This window comes from Hetaerina americana, unplaced genomic scaffold (assembly GCF_022747635.1).
Source record: "Hetaerina americana unplaced genomic scaffold, ioHetAmer1.1.p SCAF_108, whole genome shotgun sequence".
NCBI classification, from domain to species: Eukaryota; Metazoa; Arthropoda; class Insecta; order Odonata; family Calopterygidae; genus Hetaerina; species Hetaerina americana.
Window position 1 is genome coordinate 62,208 of NW_027286159.1, and position 14,683 is coordinate 76,890.

The following is a 14,683-nucleotide window of genomic DNA, read 5'->3' on the forward strand; positions in this document are numbered from 1 at the left end:
GGGTTCGTCCGGAAAATAAGTGTACTGACACCTGGGCTGGGCGTGCCGCTCCAGGCGCGCCCAGCACTGTTCTGATGGGCTGCGATTGGAGGGGGGTATGTTGGCAAGCGACGCTGAGAAAGGCAGTCGGCTCTTAGCTGTGGTGTAGTGAGGAGCTCTGTTAATACGAACCTCCACGCTCGACCCACGTCACGGATCAGCGTCATTGGAAATTCTGTGTCCTCTTATGCAAAGGGAGTAACGAATGGAGCGTTTTGTGTGATATGGTGTGGCAACTATTGTAGTGTAAGTATTACTGTTTGTCTGTGGGTTTAATATGTACAGAGGTGTGAAATGTTTGGTTTCTTAGTGTAACGTGTACATCCAGGAAGGTGATTTGGGAGGATGAAACTTTAGAACTGAAGGAGACAGAGGACGAAGCATTGAGGTCGGGAATGAAAGCTTTCAGAGAATCGGTACCATGTGGCCAGAGGAGGAAGATATCATCGACGTATCTGAGCCACAATAGAGGTTTCAGTGGTTGTGTTGACAGTAATTTCTTCTCTGGGAGACCAAGAAAGAATATATATATATATATATATATATATATATATATATATATATATATATATAAAATATCTTCGAAATGGAACGCTCATCGGCGACACACAAATATATAAAAACACAGATGTAGATTTTTAGAATATAGAGACACAAAGAAAGGACACTCACAATTTGTTATTTTACGTTTCGACAGCACGGCTGTCGTCTTCAGAATGGCGTTCTCGGGGAAGAGCGGAGGGGATGTGCGGGGGAGAGGTGGGGGAAGGAGAGGTAAAGGGACCAATAGGAAATGAACAAGGGGGTGGGGGGGATATGTAGGCAGCCAATTGATGCATTCAGTGGGCTTGGTTCAGCCCGGGCGGTTTGAATGATTGGGCCACCCAGATATGCGCCATCTCGCGGGTTCTCACCTCTATTATGCTCGCAGATTTGGGAAGGATTTCAATCACCGAAACAGAGAAGCAGTCGTCAAAAGATTGGTTGTGGGAAGCGGTGTGAGTAGGGATGGGATAATTAAGAAAGGTGGGGGATTTGGTGGAATAACGGTGGTTAATCATGCGGAGGGAAAGTGCGGTCGTGCATTCGCCCACGTAGAAGGCAGGGCAGAAGTTACAGGAGAGGCGATATATAATATTTTTTGAGGTACAGGTGGCGAGTGGTTGGGAGTTGGTACTGAGTGAGGGGGAGGGTGTTAAAAGATAACAGCATTTGCAGCGTGGGCGGTTGCATGGTGCGGATATGGGCGGGGGAGAGACGGGGGTGCTTGAAGTTGGATTTGTGGACTTAAAGATGTCTCGCAGGTTCGACGGGCGTTTAAATGAAACAGAGGGACAGTGTGGGAATAAAAGTGATGTGGACTGAGTGTTATTGATAATTGGTGAGAACCCGCGAGATGGCGCATATCTGGGTGGCCCAATCATTCAAACCGCCTGGGCTGAACCAAGCCCACTCTTCTCCGCTCTTCCCCGAGAACGCCATTCTGAAGACGACAGCCGTGCTGTCGAAACGTAAAGTAACAAATTGTGAGTGTCCTTTCTTTGTGTCTCTATATTCTAAAAATTTAAATCTGTGTTTATATATATATATATATATAAATATATATATATATATCCGATCCACCATAAACACAGTAATCGACCCGAAGGTCGGTTTAATAGGTGATGGTAGAGATCACCCAGTACTAAGCCCTATACTGCCTGTGAAAATTCACACATCAGAGTAGAGGGGCCATTTCCTTTCCCAGTGCCGGTTATGGTTTCCCAGGAAGTCCTGGTACCCGAAAAATCACTTTAGCTTGGGTGGAGCTACAGGTGACCACAGTGCCTTGCGGAAATTGAACCCGGGACCCTATAGTCAGCAGTCCAACGCTCTACCCACTGAAGCCGCAAGTTTGTGTTGGTGTGTGCATACGTATATTGTGTGTAAAAATACATCTACATCCATTTACTAAAAGATGGTAACAACCATTTATTACATGGGATCATATATATATATATTCTCATCGATGACGCGCACGCAGACCATTCTAGTTATCATGAATTTGTATAGATACCGCACGCCCAGGGCTTCATAGTTATCTTGAATGTGTATAGAAGCCGTGCATCAAAGTGTGTGTTGGTGTGTGCATATGTATATTGTGTGTAAAAATACATCTATATCCATATACTAAAAGATGGTAACAACCATTTATTACATGGGATCATGATTGCCTGTGGCTATATCTACCTTAAGTATACAGAAGATTAGAGCCAGGTGATTTCAATTAATTCCAAACAACAGAAGGGTAAAAAAATAAGCCAATAGAAACGGCCTTATTACTTTTTCGCTATGATTCGTAACTCAAAACGAGACATTGATTTGTGAGCCCTTCTATTTGTCATATAAATTATCTTTCAGCAAATCAAATAAAAGCATAAGAGAATGAATTAATAAGTTATTTCTTGCTTTGTTTGTTTTTTTCGCTTTGCTAGTATAGTCGCTCAGCTGTTTTAGACACCTCGAAGTTCTATGGAAGTGCCGCTCATATGGTGATTGTTTCAAACCTGAATTATTTTAAGCTTTTGTAATATAGTATTTTCTCCAGAAAATTACCCATGGAGAATAAAATCGTATACAGCGATTTTACGCTAGAAGTCATCAATTTCGTGAAAGGAAATCGCGACACTGCCAGGAAGTATCCATTAATGAATCTTTTGAATCAAAGTTAGTTCTAGTTGACCTAGGTGAATGATGCCTGGAATGAAAGGCTACCCAGAATCGGGAAGGATTAAAAGAGTGTCTCATGAAGAAATAAGCCGGTGCATCATGGAATGTTGGCAGGGTGTCAGAGAGGCTTGTTTAAGAAATGGATTTGAAAAAGGTGTATGCTATATTTCAACGCCAGTTCTAGAAGATGAGGGAGAGTTAACTTCGGAGAGTGAACTACCTACCCTTTCATAGAGTGATCTACCTACCCTTTCATATGTATTTACGTTCGTGTATATAATACGACGTGCTCTACGTATTATTTATTTGGTAGTTGTGTCCATCCAAAAACCTACCTTAACCGGTAGATAATCTAATAATAATAATGGCTCGACGTATACGTGAAGTACTATGTAATAGCATAAAGAAGTACTACGTATAAGATTAAATGAAATTTAGAAATTATGTATTCTTCTTTTTCTCATGAATTTATGAGATGAAATTACTATAAACGTAAATGATCCATATGAAATAGGATGCAATTAGAACGGCATTTTGCAGACATCTATTAATGCGAGACTACTTTAAACTATAGTCTCCACGGATGGATTTTTTCAATTTTCATTAAATAACGCGTATCGTCATATTTTTCGAGCATCTCAACATTTTTGAATAGATAACGCGCGCATTATCGATGGGAAAATACGGTAAGTACATGCACATATACTCTTATTTTCTAATTGCATGATATTTCAAATGAAACTGGAATGAATCAACGATATTCCATGGGTTGAGATACACATATGGCAATCCTCATGTGCCCTATCATGGCAATATGTGAACTCTTTTGTATTAAAATTGAAAATGCATTCACTTAAAACTAATGCTTCTTTAGGGGTTTCCATGCTGTGTGTGTTGGTGTTGCATCCAATCTAAAGGATTTTCAGGTCTAATAGCAAACCTTGGTGGCTCACGGTTACCTCTTCACACTTCAGTGCCTTAGTGGCAGTGGCAAGCATGCTTAAACTCATGTTCATCGCCCTCTCGTTCAATCTCCTGCGACAATTACTCTGCAGTAAAACTCAGAAAGAAAATGAGAGAATAAGGAGATGAGGGAAAAACAGCCTAATAGCAATTGCATCAAACATATGAGGTAAGTGAAACACTTACTTAACCTGGCAAAAGGTCAACTTTAAAGCTTCAGCGATATTCGCTAATTTCAATATTAAAAATATGCATAATGAATAGTTTTTATCTACTAGCAAAAATATTTTAGAGCTAACATATTACATGTTAGTTCTGTGGGAAAATGAGCCTGTAATGATTTCATGATCCATTCATAAATACAAACATTTAGCACCAAAAATAAGTGCTTCTTCAAAGTTGCCCTCAGCTTAGGTGATAGCCAAAGAGTAGAGAAATAAATTTTGAAACATTTAGTTCATCTGGTTACACACCTATTTTATCCAGAAGTGTTAATGTGCAGCCAAAGGTTGAAATATTTGTTTCTGAGCATTGAATTATCCTCCAGGCCCACTCTGATGGATTTGTGCAACATTCATTTGGTGAGTTTTATTTGAATGGTGTTTCATCATGAATGTTGTTAAAGAATACTTTGTCTCATTTCTTTCCTGTTGATTAGATAGACAGTAACTCATTAATATTGAATATGAAATGATGTCACCCTCTAAATGAATGTGAAATTTGAGTCAGATGCCAACACATTGCCTCGTAATTTGTTGAGGTTATGATAAAGCAACTCTCAGCTTCCCTTCTACAAAAAGAATCCTTTCCTGGTGTGGTGACCATCGTACTTAATTCCCACCCTGAGGGTCCGGGTTCAAATCCCGGCAGTGTTGAATATTTTTCAGTGGTGTCTCGATTCCTACTTAAGGTGCTTTGTGGAGGGAACTTTGAGTGAGTACGCCGTCCGTCGGATGGGACATAAAGCTGTGGACCCCTTGGCACCTCTCGTGAAGAGTACGCTAATTCCTACGATGGGTTTCTCTCCACCCTTCATCCTTTCCGGTCCATTCCTTAAAGGCTCAAATGACCTCAGCTGTTAGTCCCCTCCCCTAAATACTACTACTACTAAGAATCCTTTCCTTTTCTTTACTTTACATTTTGTTAATTGCTGAAAATGCTAGTTCACAATGATTAGATGCATAATAAGTCTTTTTCAGCAATCCTGGAAAATGTCAAAACACATTTATTCTCAACTCTGTTAAGCACTGTGATAAATTCAATTCCAAACGGAATAGAACTCTCAATTTCAAATTCATATATATCCCCAGAAATTTTTCCATAGAAATCAAATCCATATTGTTTTTTCTCTAAATAACGGGATTCCAGTCTTATGGAGAGCAGTCATCATATTATCTTCAATGACAGCAATGGAAATTGCAAGTATCTTCCGTATATCTTCAGTATTGCAGTGGATTTTCAGTATATTATGCCTCTTTTTGGTGAGTTCAGTTCTTTTTTTTTCAAAACAGGAACTAGCCCCAATGCCCTGAAGTTTGAATTTCACATACCATTGGGTTTAGTACTGGGTGATCTCTAACATCACCTACCAAACCAACCTTTGGGTTGATTACTGTGTGTATTGTTTATATATATATAAAATGGTTCTAATGAAAGCAATTTCCTGTGGCTCCCTTGACTACATATCATATTTAATGTAATGGATGAAGTCAGATTGGCCTTTCCTATAGTCTTTTCTTTTAATTTGAATCGTGTATTTTGGGTAACTCAGATAAACAGTGGAATATTTCGCTGATCCTCTCACGGCATCCTCCTTGGCTTACTTTCCAGGGAGTGACCATATTCGTACCGTATGGAATCAGGATTGATGAGCACATTTGATTCTGTAAGTGGTCAGTACCAAATCCATCCCTTCATTTTGACGATCAGAGATGGGCGACAGTATTATTTGTTCAAAATGGCAGGGTGTCGGAGAGGGCCATCCTGGGACCACGGTGGGTGAAGTCCATGGGACCTCAATACTTAAAAAGAAACTCTCCTTCTACTCCATCAAGCTTGGTGAGGAGTGTTTATTTTTTTCAAATAATTTGATTTAAAGCATTTCATAGCTAATTAAATAATATTTAGGCTTTGTTATGTTATGATAACTTTTTGACCTCTGACACCCACCACTCTCTTGGCTTAGCATTTCTGACAATGGATTTCTTCAGTGTCACCATTTATTTACTTCTTCCCATACTCTAAATAAACCAGCTACAGACATAAGTCAGACATGGCAATTCTATCATTTGCCATGGATTTTTTTTCAAATTCTTGAGGGAATTGCCATGAGGATTTGAATGAAGGTATATATGAAGAGGATTTTGATGAAGGCATATGAAGAGGATTTCCATGAAGGCATATATGTAAAGGATTTCCATGAAGGCATATATGAAGAGGATTTCCATGAAGGCTTATATGAAGAGGATTTCCATGAAGGCATATATGAAGAGGATTTCCATGAAGGCATATATGAAGAGGATTTCCATGAAGGCATATATGAAGAGGATTTCCATGAAGGCATATATGAAGAGGATTTTGACGAAGGCATTTGTGAAGAGGATTTCCATGAAGGCATATATGAAGAGGATTTCCATGAAGGCATATATGAAGAGAATTTTGACGAAGGCATTTGTGAAGAGGATTTCAATGAAGGCATATATGAAGAGGATTTCAAAGAAGGCATATATGAAGAGGATTTCCATGAAGGCATATATGAAGAGGATTTCCATGAAGGCATATATGAAGAGGATTTCCATGGAGGCATATATGAAGAGGATATCCATGAAGGCATATATGAAGAGGATTTCAATGAAGGCATATATCAAGAGGATTTTGATGAAGGCTTATATGAAGATGATTCGAATTGGTAATGTTTGTAGACAGTTTCAAAAATATGCCATTGGTATATTTGGTTAATAATTAACTGAGGTCACAAATGGAGAGTGCAGCGCTTTGAGTTATCATTTTAAAAATGGATTTGTGCAATAACTTTAATGTGGCAATTTTTTTGAAACCTGACAATTTCAGCTGAACATTTCTATTTAGGCTATTGATTTAACAATAATGTCATGGTTTAGCTAAGTAAATGATAATGATTTAGTAAAATATTCCAAAGTTTCACTCCCTATCTATTTCGTGTAATTATAATTGATAGCATTTAAAACAATTGTGTTACTGAAAGATAAGTAAATTAAGTATCTACTCAAGAAAATTCTTTATTGCTTTCAAATTTTTTAATGCTCTAACTTTTTATCTATACAAGTAATTTTCTTACCAAACCATCAGATTGTTAAAAATAGATCTAGAGAATTCCTGTTCAGTGTGGAAAAATTTGTTTAATAGCTAATTTCATTGCTCATTTTCTATGTACTTGTAAACAGTTGATTTAAGTTACCAATAAATTGCAAGCAATATTTTTACTCCTATAACGTTTGCATGGATTTGATAAAATATTTATTTCATGGAAGATATTTTTTGTTCATTTAAAGCAAGCTGTTCTAAATTAAATAAGGTGATAAATATTTGATTATAAGTAGACATGTATGCATACCTAACTTACACCGTGACACTAGAATGTAATTCCTTTGTCGTCACAGTAAATTTTCATTGAAATGTTTCTCCATCGCTGTTCTTATATCTGTGAAGTAAACCTGCCTTCCTTTTTTAAAACATTTTGTTATGTTGATTCATATCTATGCATTATACCTTTGAACTGCAAGGGTTTATCATAAATGGTGTTGTATATCCAGCAAATCTTGAATTTATGTCCTATGGTAGAAGTAAATTATGGCTTACCTCTATAGTATGGGATATACTTCCCTCAAAATATGTGTATTCATTGTAAAGACACTAAACTTTTCAATTTTCACGAACATCTTTTATTCATTGATTCAATCCATTGGCATATAGGTGTCGCAAAAAATTGTTTATGCCAAAGTTTTTGGCTCCTATATCAAATTATGTAGTGATGAAGTGTTTTTCTTTTCAGTTTTTGACAAGGCATGTCCATTTTGGGATGACATTTAAGGGAAATAGCATATTTCTTACACTTTTCATCAGTCTATTTTCCAAATGTTTTAGTCCGTGTATGCATATGTGTGTGGGTCGCGGTAGTCCAGGTGTAGAGCATTAGACTACTGACCAGAAGGCCCGGGTTCGATTCCTGGACCAGCTTCTCTGGGCACCTGCAGCTTCACTCAAGCTGTGTGATTTCTCGGGCACCAGATCTTCCTTGGAAACCATAATCGACGCAAGGACTGGCCCCCTACCCTGATGTGTGATTTTCGCAAGCCGTCGGGCTTAGTACTGGGTGAACTATATCATCACCTATCAAACCAACCTTCTGGTTGATTACTGTGTTTATGGTTTTTTTAATACACATGTATGTGTATATATCTTTATATATATGTTTACCGCACACACACACAAGCTTCTCAAGAGCAGCACTGCATGCACTAAATGTCTTCCCGAAGGTAGGTCCGTTGTGACTGCAATCATCGGAGCACCATCCCTATAAATCTGTCTTCCATTGTATATATTTTCATATTATATCTATTGCTATCACTTTTGATATATTTTTAAAATGTTTAATATTTATCGTAATTTAGTCCATTGTAATTGATTGTTGTTTAATGGACATTTTGAGTGATAAATAAACAGATTACACTGCTTTGAATTCTATATTGAAGCTAGTAAAGTGATTTGAAAAGATTATTTACATAGGCTAATGTTGATAGTTGTATCAGTGAATATTTTCTCTTTGAGGAAAGTCACATAACATTTCAAAACAATAAGAATTAATTCCATAGAATGATTTGGGAAGAGTGAAGTTAATGCCTTCAACATGAAGGTTCAAGTTTTGAATTTCTGTCCAATCAATCGCAGATACTCTCTCCTCAGCCATAAATTATAGTTCAAGCAAAAGTAGCTTTTGTACAAAATGCCATTTTGCTAAATTTATCAAATAGTAAATGAATTCAAAATACATTCCACTAAAATGTCAAATGATTGCATTATGTAGCCATATACTGTCCAGTAATACAAACTGATTTTGTTCAATTAAGATTTGTCAAATAATCTCATGTGGTAATAACTATGTAATTTGGCATGACATATGGAATTCTTTTACTAAGTGCAGTTATGGGTTGTGATTAAAATACCATTTTGATGTGTGTGCTGAAGATTTTGTCCATTGTTTGAGTTCTCTGAGAATATTGAAATCTGTGACAGAGGTGATAATGTGAGGTAAGTAAGGAAAGAGAAAGAAAAGGATTGGGATGTTGGACAAAATGAAATAAATATGTGCATTTGAAGAGAAGCTTCTTGTAGTGTTTGATGCCGGGTTGTTTTAGTAAAGGAGGTAAGTAAATGTCACATTTTACCATTATCTAGGCTTTGTACATCAAAAACTTTACCTATACCATTGGACTATCATAACACCAGATCTATATGAGAAATCAAAGGAAAATGTTTCTCAAAGGCTGCTGTTGTACATTAAATATTATTATTGTCTGCAGACTAGTCATTCACAAGGTTTTTGGTTTTCCTATCCCTCCCTAATTCTGAAGAGCCAAAGGTGTTTTACCTGTGGTGAGTTTTGCTACAGTGTTCTGATTTAAACCATTCCAATTATGCACAATAACCTGTCAAATAGACTTTGCTGCCATAATGTATCAAATCATTAGGCCCATTGCCTAAAAGAAATATGACATACCAACTACAGTTCTGCCTGATCAACTAAATTAAATCATCCCGTTCTTGGAGTAAAGGCCTTCCTTCCTGATGGACTTGATGAATAAATGAATTGGATGCAGTTGAAATTATTTTTCCCTAGTTTCCAAATAAGTGTTATGACATCCCTGCTCCTCACTGAATAATGGACCCCTAATGCAATGCATACTCAAGTAAGTATTATCAGTGTGTAATCTATAAGTCATTTATATCTCTAGTCATAATAAATTATATATGTATTCACTACACCAACCATTTCCTACACCAAAAGTAGCATCTCAATAGATTTATGTAGAAAATTTTATAGTCAGGGTAAATTTGTCATATTCTCCAGTTGGATAAGGTATCATTCTCTGGCTCTTCATGAATGAAGTCAAAATGTATTGTTTTCAGTTAAAGAAATCCTAAACAGTTGTTAAGTTTTCCTCCCCTTTGATCACCAATTGCAAATTTAAAGCAATTCTGAAATGGTTGGCTTGATACCATATCCTCCATACAGGGAGGTTAAGCAGGAAAATAGGAATGGACCTCTTTGAAGAATGATGCTGAAAATTTAACATTTATATTTTAGCGTACATTCAACTTCTCCAGAGGTTTTGCAGAATATGATCCTTAACCTGAAAGGATGACTGGGTAATTACGTTATAAGTTCCTTAAGAATATATTTTTTTTATTTTATAAGAATCATTGCATATAAAACCAGGCATAAAATATTTAGTCTTATCGTAAAAAAGCATTTAAATGTCAAATAAATTCATTATTAAGCATTTAGAAAATGAGTTAGATAGGAAATCAAAGATAGCGGTTTGGAGAATAGTGCATCGGTAAAAAAATATTCTACCGAGAATCATATTACACTATTAAGGGCTTTAAGCAAAATAAACATTTACATGTTTCTTTTTAAACTCCGATCCAAAAATTTTAATTTGTAAATCGCACATCACAATTGAGGCAGAGATATCCACCATCGTATAGGATCCATTGCAAAAGCTATACATTCATTGGAAACGAAGCAACCATTACACAAACTCGTTGATTTTATCACGGTTGATTTAAACGCAAAAGAAATTACCATTGAGTCCAATAAAATTTCATTAAAAATTTAAGTTCTCCGTTGTATACAATTATAAACTTTTACACGGATATAATCCCCACTAATAATCATTAGTTATCATTATTATAACTCCAGCAATTGATTTTTAACAAAAAGGTTGACTTTTCATCTTTGATGTCCATACAGTAAGGCGTCCTACAGAGTACCACCAGATATATAAACAACCAACCAATGACAATCGCAAAGCGTGTTGAATCAAAGTTAATTAGTAGACGGATTAATCGGGCTCATATTTTTTAATTTTCAGAGTGAGATTCATTATGGTTTAATAATATCCAAGTATATGGAACTAGTTAGTGACTGTCATATTGCAGGACGATAACTACCAAAGAACGATTAAAATTTAATCACGATCTCCATAAGTACTGATCATTACGTAAAAGAAAAAATATTGACCCGATTAGCAACCTGATGCTTCAACTCATCAATTAAAAATTAATTAAAATTATTCTCCTAGAATTGGGCGGTCATCCTGTGGCTCCGCTTTTCATAAACTGAATTTGGTGACGACATTTAAGTAGAATGTTTCTCTAAATGCTCTGAAATTACGTGGACAGTTAAAAAAAATTAAATGTAAATGTATTAAATAAACCAATTACGTGTAAATGCAACCGCGCTTCTTGGACAGTATGCGCCTATGGCACGTTTCAGAGAAGACGAGGAAGCAGACGACAAAGGCGGAACTAAAAAAGTTCAGCCGCTATAAATAGTATGAATATAGACACCTTTTATTGGCATATCTAGTGTCTATAGTTAGATATTATCTTAATAAATTGAATCAGTTTAAAGATAGATAGTATTAAAAGAATAAAAATATTATCAACGGAGAGAATTTGATGGTATTAAAGATATTTATTCGTGGAAACCATAATTCTAACCTATCGACTAATTTGTAATTTAATATTCGCATTTAGCAAAATTTATTTTTTTACGATGGGAGTAAAAATCATTTAATGTAGATATTATTATAACGCATGATTATTATTATTTTTTCAGTCAACATCGTAGGAAATACTCCCATTAAATAATAACAATAAATAAACAAATTTAAAAATCTTGAAATCGAATCGTGTTTAAGTTGATTTACGAAAACTTTCGTCTATCTGCAAAAAACAATGAAAATATAGCAAAATATTACTTGTAACAGAAACCGCATTGCTGAATTGGCGATAAAGATGAAGAGAAATGCGGAAACGGAAGCGTCAGAAAGCGGCAGACTTGCGCAGCATAGCCAGAAATCGGGATTTTCGGAAGGTTCTATCCGGCGAACATAACGTGCAAGGAGGTATCCTCGTAGAAGGTTCCACTTGACTCCGACTCCTGATACCGCGGGAATTATCCCACTCCACTCCAGCATTCCGTTCATGGCTTATTGGCCCGTTGCTCAAGTGGGCGGATCCTCGTGAGTCCCCGGGGGAACCCGGCCAATCATAATTTTTCGCCGCAATCTAGAACGGAGTGTGGGCGGATATCACAGGATTGGCCGGCACACTTTAATTCTGCCATCGACTCCGCCCCCCTGTTCCTTTGGCCAATGGGGTACCTCCGGGACACCGCCGAGGGAGGAGGGTAAATAGATCAAGGCAGTAGGAGTCAAGTGGGACATTCTACGAGGATACCTCCTTGCATGTGATGTTCGCCGGATACCAAACTTCTGTAAAGCCGGATTTTTCGGATGCCCTGCGTCGCCTGCTTTGCCTTCTTCTCGTTAGCGCCTGAAAAGCGCATACCGCCCAAAGGGATTTAGTTGTATTTTAAGTTATTTCATTTTTTTAATTGATCTTTATTATTGATTTACCTTTAATGAAAAAATATTTACTAAAATTAAGGGTTTTTCGGGCGAAAAGTAGACAGAATTTTGCAAAGTCAAGCACGTGGGCTACAATTATTTCAATTAATAAAACAGCGATGAATTTGACACGTTTCAAGACCATAAATTGACGAACTTGAATAGTTTTATGGCTTGAAGTAATGGTTTATTCCAACTAGAAATCAAAATTTTACTACCAACATCGGAAATTTGCCATGGCGCACCGTCGTTTCAGTCGTATGGTAAATATAGATTCTTTATTTGGACTTCCTACTATGTCTGGGATTTCTTCTCTTCCCGTTTTTCAGTTGTGCATCACATTAGTGATGTACAATTACTCAAATAACAACGTACAAAACCTATCTCTCTGGTTCTTGAGCGGGTTACGCCTTAGGGCTTTCCTCTTATTCCGCGAGTTAGTTTGCGTAAATTTCGAAAACTTTATATTACCATCTCATGGTTAGGTATGCCTAGTTGAGGCAAACCCGTGGAGTAATTACCTTGAGTGAAACAAAATTTCTATCACATTTCTGTTTTCTTCCAATGAAATATTAATAAACAATTTTGTATTAGAGTTCCGTCTTGTCTACAATTCAATGGCTGACAAAGGTATACCAAACTTTAAGTAGTACTAAGGTGGATTTCATGAATTGGGGCATAAAAATTATTATTTAAATAGCCTTATATCTAAGAGCAATTTAATATTTTTTTTAGAATAACCCTAAAGGATAATTCTATTTTTTTTAATGGGACAGTCTTCTCTACATTCAAGTTATTTTCCAGTTCAAAAAGCACCAATTTCTCAATTGTTTACAAAATTTAATATCTTTGAATTAGTATGGAATAAGTCCGACCTTTTACCAATATTTACCAGTATTCGTAGATTTCTCTATAAAAGTAGAAACAGTATACGTACATTATTAATTCACTCCTAAACTTACAACACAAGCATCCTTTTATGGTGAGAATCCTTTCTGCACAAATATTAAGAAAGTTCTAATACAACTAGCAAAAACCATCATTTTCACTTTTTTGGTGACATCCAGTGGGTGTCTAGCTGCAATTTGCCCAAATCTTTCATGCAAATACTGAACCACTCATAATGCAATTTGTTTATTATTAATATGGAAAGAAAAATTACAAGCAGTTGATTTGCAAAAGAAATTTGAAGGTAGAGCACAGATGTGATGTGAATAGACTGAAATGCGAAGTAAATCGTCTACTTGATACTTATAAAATTTATTATCTTCTCATGAATACAAACATGATTTATAGCCCAAGTAGTCAGTACACTGCCTGCAGCCTGAGCGCAGAAGGGTCTGGGCTCGAGCCTGCCTGGAGCAGATCTTGGTGGTAGTAGCTATGGCTAGGACCAAGGCTATTCATAGGGGAATCCTCCGGCTCAAAAGAATGAGGGAGGGCAAGGAAAATAAAAAAACAGAAATAAGTCTTGTGGATGATCAGAGCAGTCATTAAATACACCAACATCTGGGTAGAGCCTCCAATGAACATTCTCCAAAGTCCATTCTCTTGAGGTTTGGTGCCTCCTCTAAAATTATTCTCACTTATTTAAATGGCGCCCCACATCCTCTCCTCCCCACTCATGTCCCCTGGCAGCCAGGTGGTTTATCCCGATGCTTATTCCTGTAAAAGATAAGGTCTTCCATACTAAACGTTAACCTTTGTTAATTTTATTAATTTCTTTCTGTGAATTTTTCGAATTCAGGCCCTTCAATAACAAAGTAGAAACCTCTTTTGGGTAAATGGTTGTGGTATCACTCCAAAATGACACAGCTGCGAGAAAATCCGAGATGTCCTTCGAGTTTCCTAAAATCCTTCCTTTTTTTTAATAGCCTTTGAGCAACCGAGTGTGGAATAATCCCTCGCATATTCAGTTTGTATGCTGGGGAATGGATCCTGGAGTATATTTTTTTTAATCAATTGGTCAATACCAATTTTTACCATGGGGATAGAGCATAATTATTGATGGGTGCATTTGGTTATTTGGCTAAATGCTGTTAATACGCACGTAATTGAATTTAGGTTTTCGAATCGGAAATGGAATTATGATTGCGTGAATATGAGTACTATTTATCGACTCTCCTGTGATTTCCTTTTCGTTTTTTATGATAGCTGGTCATTATCGAAAATGATACTATGGAATAAGATATGTATCATGTAATTTTTATCTAAAAGAAATTTGGTGCTGCGGAAACTATAATTATCACTAAATGCATTATATGAAGAATGTTACATATGCCCTGCGAGACTAAATG